The sequence below is a fragment of the Azolla caroliniana genome, unplaced genomic scaffold (assembly GCF_043228905.1).
Source record: "Azolla caroliniana isolate FFs.n. ecotype wild unplaced genomic scaffold, voAzoCaro1.0.p SCAF_18, whole genome shotgun sequence".
In the NCBI taxonomy this organism is placed as follows: domain Eukaryota; kingdom Viridiplantae; phylum Streptophyta; class Polypodiopsida; order Salviniales; family Salviniaceae; genus Azolla; species Azolla caroliniana.
In genome coordinates, this window is record NW_028230453.1 from 17562866 (window position 1) to 17570627 (window position 7762).

Here is a 7762-nt window from a genome sequence, read left to right on the forward strand (position 1 = left end):
TCCCCAAAAGATGGGTGACGTGCCAATTCCATACAAGTGGAGGTTTTGGCGACATCAAGGTTGTTACGGTGGGAAGGTAAACAACTTCTTAAACTTCAATTTAAGCGGATGGTTAGATTGGGTTCTACTTCAATTTAAACCCTAAACCCTAGTGGTACACCCCTAAGCCAAAATGGGTGACCCCATAATAAGCCCTATTCCTCCCCTCTTATAGAGGACAGAGGCACCTATATTAACTTTACATGCATTTTTTTTATTTCCTTTTGTCACAACAAAGGAAGAGGAACAAAATACTCCTTGGTTTTTACCAAGAGAGACTTGAACTCTACACCTCTCTATATAGACTTATTAGGCCTAAACACTAGGCTACTAGAAATTATGTATTATTTTAATTTTCATTTATGCATGACTTTACGAGATGTGTGTGGAACCTCGCTCTTTCTCACACTAAACACGCCACACCACGACACCGTATGAAGATCAATAAGTTGATTACAGAGACAAAACCAAGATAAATAGATTAAGCAAGAAAGAAACAACTTAACAACGAAGGTCAAGATCACGAACTGAAGAACAGAGTGAGAGAGAAAGAGACTCAAAAAAGCACACAATGTAACTGTATTATTCTTAAAGTTACAACAAAATGAAGACACTCACATGATCATGAACTAGGTTACAAAGTTCAGTTATATAGTAATTGAGCTAGGGAAACTACTCTTTAGTCTTATTACAAATGTGTCCTAAACCTAGTCTGTCCAAGTGAGATGGTGTGAATACGGCCATTATGCACCTGTATTCAACACTCCCCCATAATGGGCGCATACAACAAAAATCTGTAATAAAAAGAATAGGCAAAATACAAGTTGATACAAAGAGATGTTTGAACAAATCGGCAAAGGCCGAACAAAAGCTGAATCGGCTAGTTTTGGGGCCGAAGGCAGAAGGAAAAATACATAATGAACAGAATACTACTATTACTATGATGGCCAGTTGACGTCCAATTCTTAAATAGGCTTTATTTTCTATACTTAACTAGCAATCCGTGGGGGTTTAGTTTTTTAGTCGGTCTTTGTTTAGTCATTTAGATCATTATCAACGTCGTTTCAACTATGTATTATACACCTCATATCAATCTGGCTCTCAACAGCGTAAAACACATTATGAGAGATGGGACGCCTTAGGGAGGATGGTTTCTTTGTTACATGCAATGGGGCCATTATGTTCCTGAAGTTTCGACTTCTATGATATTGCTCCAATGTCGAATCAGAAGAAGTAACTGTTAGTTGACTTTTGGTTGTTTGTTCGGCCTCGGTCGTCAAGGTGGTTGTGCACTCCTAAACTTTCAACTTCCACGATATTGATCTAGTGCCAAATTGGAAGAAGTAATTGGTTGTTGACTTTCGGTTGTCCAGATAGCTGGCAAAGTCTGAGTCCGCGTAGCCGATTATGCCTACCGAGTCTCTGAATACATGCTTGACTGCGTTCCAATGCGGTCGGCCAGGGTTATCGTAAATATGTTGACGACTCCTACAACGTGAGCTATGTCCAGCCGTGTTGTGACCATCGTGAACATCAAGGAGCCAATTGTCAACGCATACAATATCGATTTCATAATTCCCCCCCGAATCAGATGTCGGATAGTCTCACTGAAACAACCGAAGGCTAATGGGGAGCGGGGTCGAAGCAAATTTGTTAGATTGCATGTTGAAGCATGTAAAGAATCAGATAGATTCTATGCATCGGAAGAACTATGTGTGTGTATGTGTGTGTGTGTAGAGAGAGAGAGAGAGAGAGAGAACTCGAGATTACAGAAAAATAGAAAATTGTATTACAAGGAAACAAGAATGACCAACATTACAAAAGAGCAGGAGAAGGTGCTTATGTAGTCACCTTCTCTCTAGGTTCTCTCACTAGAGGCACCTCTTGGGAAAGAGGTCGAGTCTTAACTACTACAAAGAATATGTGTCATAGGATATTAACTTCTATGACAAACTAGTTACTATACAAGGAGGTGGGGTGCTCACACACTTGAATATCCTAGAGTGTGTCCCCACACACGGAAAGTTGAGTTTGATTCTCAACATGCCCCTTCAAACACAACTTCTGGTCATTGTATTGTCGGATGGTTGGTTTGGATTGGTCTTCGGGTCAGCTTTGAGTTGACTCCGTCTTCGGCTTCGAATGGATGGTTCTCTCCTGTTACTCCTTACTCCCCATCAAGCTCAATTGGTATCGAAAGACCTAGGTTCGTCGTGAACTATCATAGCTTGTCAACTCCCAAGGCCTTGGTGAAGATGTCGGTCGTCTGCAGATTTGTGTTGATGTGTTGCAGGTCGACATCTCTAGTCAAGACACGTTCTCGGATGAAATGGCAGTGCACCTCAATGTGCTTAGTCTGAGCATGGAGGACTGGGTTCTGAACGAGGTGAATACTACTCATGTTGTCGCAATAGAGGAGAATTGGATCCTTGATGGGAACACCCAGATCCTTCAAGATTATCTTGAGCCAAACGGCTTCACATGCAGCGATGACGGCGCCCCTCTATTCGGCTTCGGTGCTCAACAATGCGATTGTCAGTTGCTTTTTGCTGCTCTAGGAGATGGCTCCAATCTCGAGGGAGAAGACGAACCCTGAGGTTGATCGTCTGTCGGCTTTGTAGCTGGCCCATTCGGCATCTGTGTACCCTTCGAGTCGTATTGGTGTGTCTGATTTGTAGCGGATGCCGAACTCCATGGTTCCATTCACATACCTTACCACTCGCTTAACACAGTCAAGATGAATGTCTCACGGAGTTTGCATGAACCGACTAAGGAGGCCAACAAGGTAACTCAGGTCGGGTCGGGTAATTGTGAGGTAGATGACGCTTCTGGCTAACTGACAATAGAGCGTCGACTCACACTCTCTTGTGCCTGAGTCGGTCTTTGCTTTTCCATAAGATGGTCTTTGCTTGGTGAGGCCCAAATATATGAAAGGAATATGCGGCTATGCCAAAGGTCGTCACGCAAAGCAGTCTTGGAAAGGAGAACTGATTCCTTGAAATATGTATATGATGTGGATTGTCATCATGATGTAGTATCTAGAATGAGTGGTTGACTAGTGTTAGGTTGCCACGAAAGATTCCTTGATTGTGGCTCTTGTGTGTAGTCCATATAGCCAAGTTGTGAGAGTGTGAATACAGGAGGAAGGGATCACTATAATACAGGATTATTCATGCTTGGGAGCTACTTATTCCCCAAGTACCAGCATGACTCCTAGTTATGGAGTAGGACATTTGGCATTGAGTTGATGCAACATGTTCTTGAATGATATAGCCCCAAGAAACATTTGTCAGTATGTGTTCATTATGATCACACCACATGTAGAATAAATTTGTAGCAAGGAGAATGGTTTGCATTTTTTATTGTACACAATGCACCCTATGTTCCAAGCCCTAACTCCGAAATTTGAACAACGTGAAAATACAAAAACATTTGCTTGTACAAGTTGTTACCCATTCCTTTGGGTGAACACCTTTGATAGATCTGTGTCTATCGGTCTTCAAGGGCGTGGTACGTGAAGGCTCGTAACAGAGGCATCGAGAGAGATACAGGGCTCAGAGAGAAAACACTAGCGAGGTCTTGATGGACGTGGCGGCGTGAAACTCATAGGTATGGATCAAAGCACAGACTCATGCAGCAAAAATAGGCACAAATCAGATATATTACTATGACAAAAAAGATTACAGAACACAGCCTATGGCCGGTGACCTTACGAGTTTATCTAATTACGAAGGACTAAGCTAGTGCTTCCGCCTATAGTTTTCTTCTCTCCCTCTCTGAGGTACTGGTCCTCGTTTAAATAACTTTTCCCCTAATACACAGCCGAGCCGTCGGTGGCCCGTGATACTCGAACTCGGCGTTTGCTAATTTCCTAATTTTACATTTCTGTCCTCTGGACAACACAAGTAGTATTTGTGTGGATAAAGTACAACCTCATAATCTTTTGAACTATCAATTAAGGTTGTTTCAGTGTGAGTTTGAAGAACTATTTTAATACAATGGATTAAAAATGTCAAAGACTCAAATTGAGTGGAAGCATGTAAGAAAAAAAATCAACGTCATGTGAGAAGCATTTAAGATTGACCATAACGCAATATTGAATGGTTAATGCATATGGGGGCCCAATATCTAGCATTGATGGATGTAACATTTCATGTGTTGTAGAGAAGTGATGGCAAGTTTAAAATATCACCCTTGGAATGGATCTACCTAGTAATAGGAATGAGGCAAATGCACACTTATGATTCTTAGTTACTTCTGTAAGTATGGCTTGTTGTTGGTGGCAATGTTTAGCAATGCAAATAAATGGAAAGATACTAGGAACTAATTTATTGAGGTTATTGTTTAATTACCTTGAGGTCGTTATTTTCATTCTATTGATTTGGATGTCTTATTGGTGTTGCCTTTTCATAAACAAAGTTTGATATTCAAAACTTGATGTTCATTGATAAACCATCCTTAATATGGCCTTATGCATTTGTCATTTGGGCTTTTATAGCTTTTATTAGCATAGCTACTTTAAAGATATGATTTAGTTGAGGTTGAAGACAAGATGTGACTACGGAGTAACATACTTTTAATCCATCGATTAGTTTAGGGTTTAGGGTTTAATTAATCCCAAACCTATCAAATGTTTGATTTCATACAATCTCTTAGTTTCGTCTATTGAATTCGTTGTTCATTTATGGCTCTGTGAAGCACAAAGTTCTACTCCAGGCCAGGGCCACTTGTGAGAGATAAATCTCCCTTCTATTTACTCCTTTTACACAGAATTTTGCTCCCACGATCTTTTTCTTTTCTTGACGATAACCTGAGCCTCACATAAACAACAATTTAATCTGGTCAATCTTCATATTTTCATGTATTCTCATGCATAGATTCTAAAGCAATCTTTCTCAAAGCTGGACGTGCAGGTACATCCATATTAACGATAAAATTGGTCTGTTGGTTTTTTTTCTGCTTGATTTGGTTTTATAATTTCAAACAAGAAATAATCTGGGGACTAAGGCTAGGAAGTTTTCATCCAAGAATATTAGGATTCTTCATAAATTTTTCGTCTATGTCCTCCTCCATCTGTACAGCGCGCATTCTATTTGGTGTAAGAAGTCAGTGTTTGTCCGTCTCCTTGCTTTAAGGATAGGGGTGTACGAGAGAAGATCGATGCTGCCATTGCTGCGACCTTTATTCATGGAACTAAGTTCTCTCATTTGAATGTTTTCTGATGGTGTAAAAATTTGAACATTCAGCCTCGCTCGCTTATTGAACTGAGGTTGGGAAGGTGAGGAGGAGGAAAGAATCCCAGGGTCTCTACTCATCTATTGAAACATCATTTCGTTCCCATGAGCTGTGTTATGATTTCTACTCATACGGAAGTTACAAATAAACTTAGACACAATCAAAAGTAAAACAAGTAACACACGATTTACGTGGAAAACCTTGATTTCAGGGAAAAACCACGGGAATAAGAAATTTCCACTATGAGATAAACGAAATAAAAACACAGAATGATAGAACCTGATTTGGTAAGGTTGCACTCTAAAACCACAAATTCAACCAAGTGCACCCAACCCTAACTCGCAGGTGTCTATCTCTTTCGAAGCCTTCAAGCCTTCTTGACTTGTCTTTTCCTTTTCTTTCTGTTACACTCTTCTTCCTTTGTTTCCTCTCACGCTCAACTTTTGAGCTATGGCACCCGCACAACCACTACTGTGTTTTTACTCTCAGTCGTTCTCTGTCACGCTCTTCCCTTGCAATATATATTCAAATATGTCTCACGCGCTCGCTTTTTCACTTAAATATACTTTCACACTTTTTCGCACACTTTTTACTCTCAGCGAGTTATCCCACATACAAACGTAAACGCAGCTAGTTCCACTCTTACTATATGTATATACTAGCCCATCTCATATACATACATACATACATACATACATACATACATATATATGTATATGTTTGTTTGAAGTTCTATTAGGCCGACTCCCATTTGACCGAAATACCATTTCGGAGTCGGCTTCCCAACCGATTTCGGCCAGATCTGTTGGCTCCTCAACTGATTTCGGCCAGCCGACTCCCCCAAAAAGGAAGGACTATCTACATAACAAGCTGCACATAAACTTATAGAGGGAAAGGAAGGGCATAACGTTGCATGAAAGGTAGGAATGAAGAACACATGAAATTATAGAGAGAAAGTAGGGGCATAATGTTGGACGAAAGCTTATGAATGAAGAACACATGAAATTATAGAGGGAAGCAAGGGGCATAGTGTTGCACGCTCAAAGACAACAGAGAAACACAACATGAGGAGGGGATGATGAAACGTTTAACCTAGAGAAGCGTATGAATTTGTATATGATCATGAAACGTTTGACAGAAAGTTAATGAGGAATCAGAGTTTTATTGAGGAGGCTGAGGCGTACACCAAATCCATCGCGCCATGCTTTCATTCATCATTCGCCTGTAGAATTAAAAAGAACTAGGTTAATAGATACACATGATCTCTTCGACACTAGGCTCTCTCAGGTGCATATCAGACACATACTGAAGAGTGTTTTTATGAGGAAACATATAGTGAAAGAGACAAGTCGACCGGATCAAGTCTTGTTATGTTCACCTGCAGAAAGAAGAAAAGCCAGGTTAGTACAGATTAGCATTCCTCGATTTTACGTAAACCAATGGAACCTGGACCTGTACTGAACAAAGAGAGCATCAAGTTGAAGAGGAAACTTCTTCAAAAGAACATTTGTAGTCATGAGGAATGTTCACGTTAAATCTGCAAACACTTCATAGGAAGGCTATATATATATATATATATATATATGATGACGATGAAAATCAGGAGTAACAAGCTGCACCGGCTGTGTACAACAAGCACAACATTCAGGACGATCAAGATGAAACCTAGAGAAATGCAGACAGGTACATCGGAGGGTCTGGATCGTTCATGAACCATGGATCTTCACTGCATAATATAACCAGTTCTGCATTAATAAGCTAGATGAAGCAATGGAGCGATACGGAAATCCTAATCAGAAGTCGATGTGGATCCCCCCTGCCATTGAAGCAGAATGAATGAAGAACTATCAGCTGTAGAGTAGGTTTGTTGAAATCTGGAGGAAACGGAACGAGGATCACCTCTATTGCGATCAGATTAAACAAAATATGAAGTTTAGGAGTGGCGGGGATACCAGAAAACTTAAAAAGACAACCTAATCGTTATAATCGATAAGCAGAAAATGACCTAATCGTTGTAACCAGAAGCAAACGAAGAAGAAGAAGAAGACGAAGAAATGTATAAATGAAGACATTGAATCTATAGCAGTAATTCGTTAATTTCCTCGAAGAAGAAGAAGAAGAAGAAGAAATGTATAAATGAAGACATTGAATCTATAGCAGTAATTCGTTAATTTCCTCCCTCGTTTTAGTTTTCTTCCCTTTTTAAGCGTTCGTTCTTGTTTTAGGATTCTTCCCTTTTTAAGAAAGGCAAAAGCACCAGTTTAAGATGCAAACTTATGCTTGTGTGCCTTTTCATTTAGTGAAGAGTATTAGTTTTATAAAAACAAAAACAAGAGGCTTTCCTTGAGTGCAAGAGAGAAAAGAGAAAACACTTCTTCCTTGGAATGATTGAAGGAGCTTTGAATAGACATGGAAGGAACTACTCTGTGAAGCGCTTTGAACAGAAGGGTTAGAGAAGGAGACAAGAAGCATTTGCGTATTTGCATGC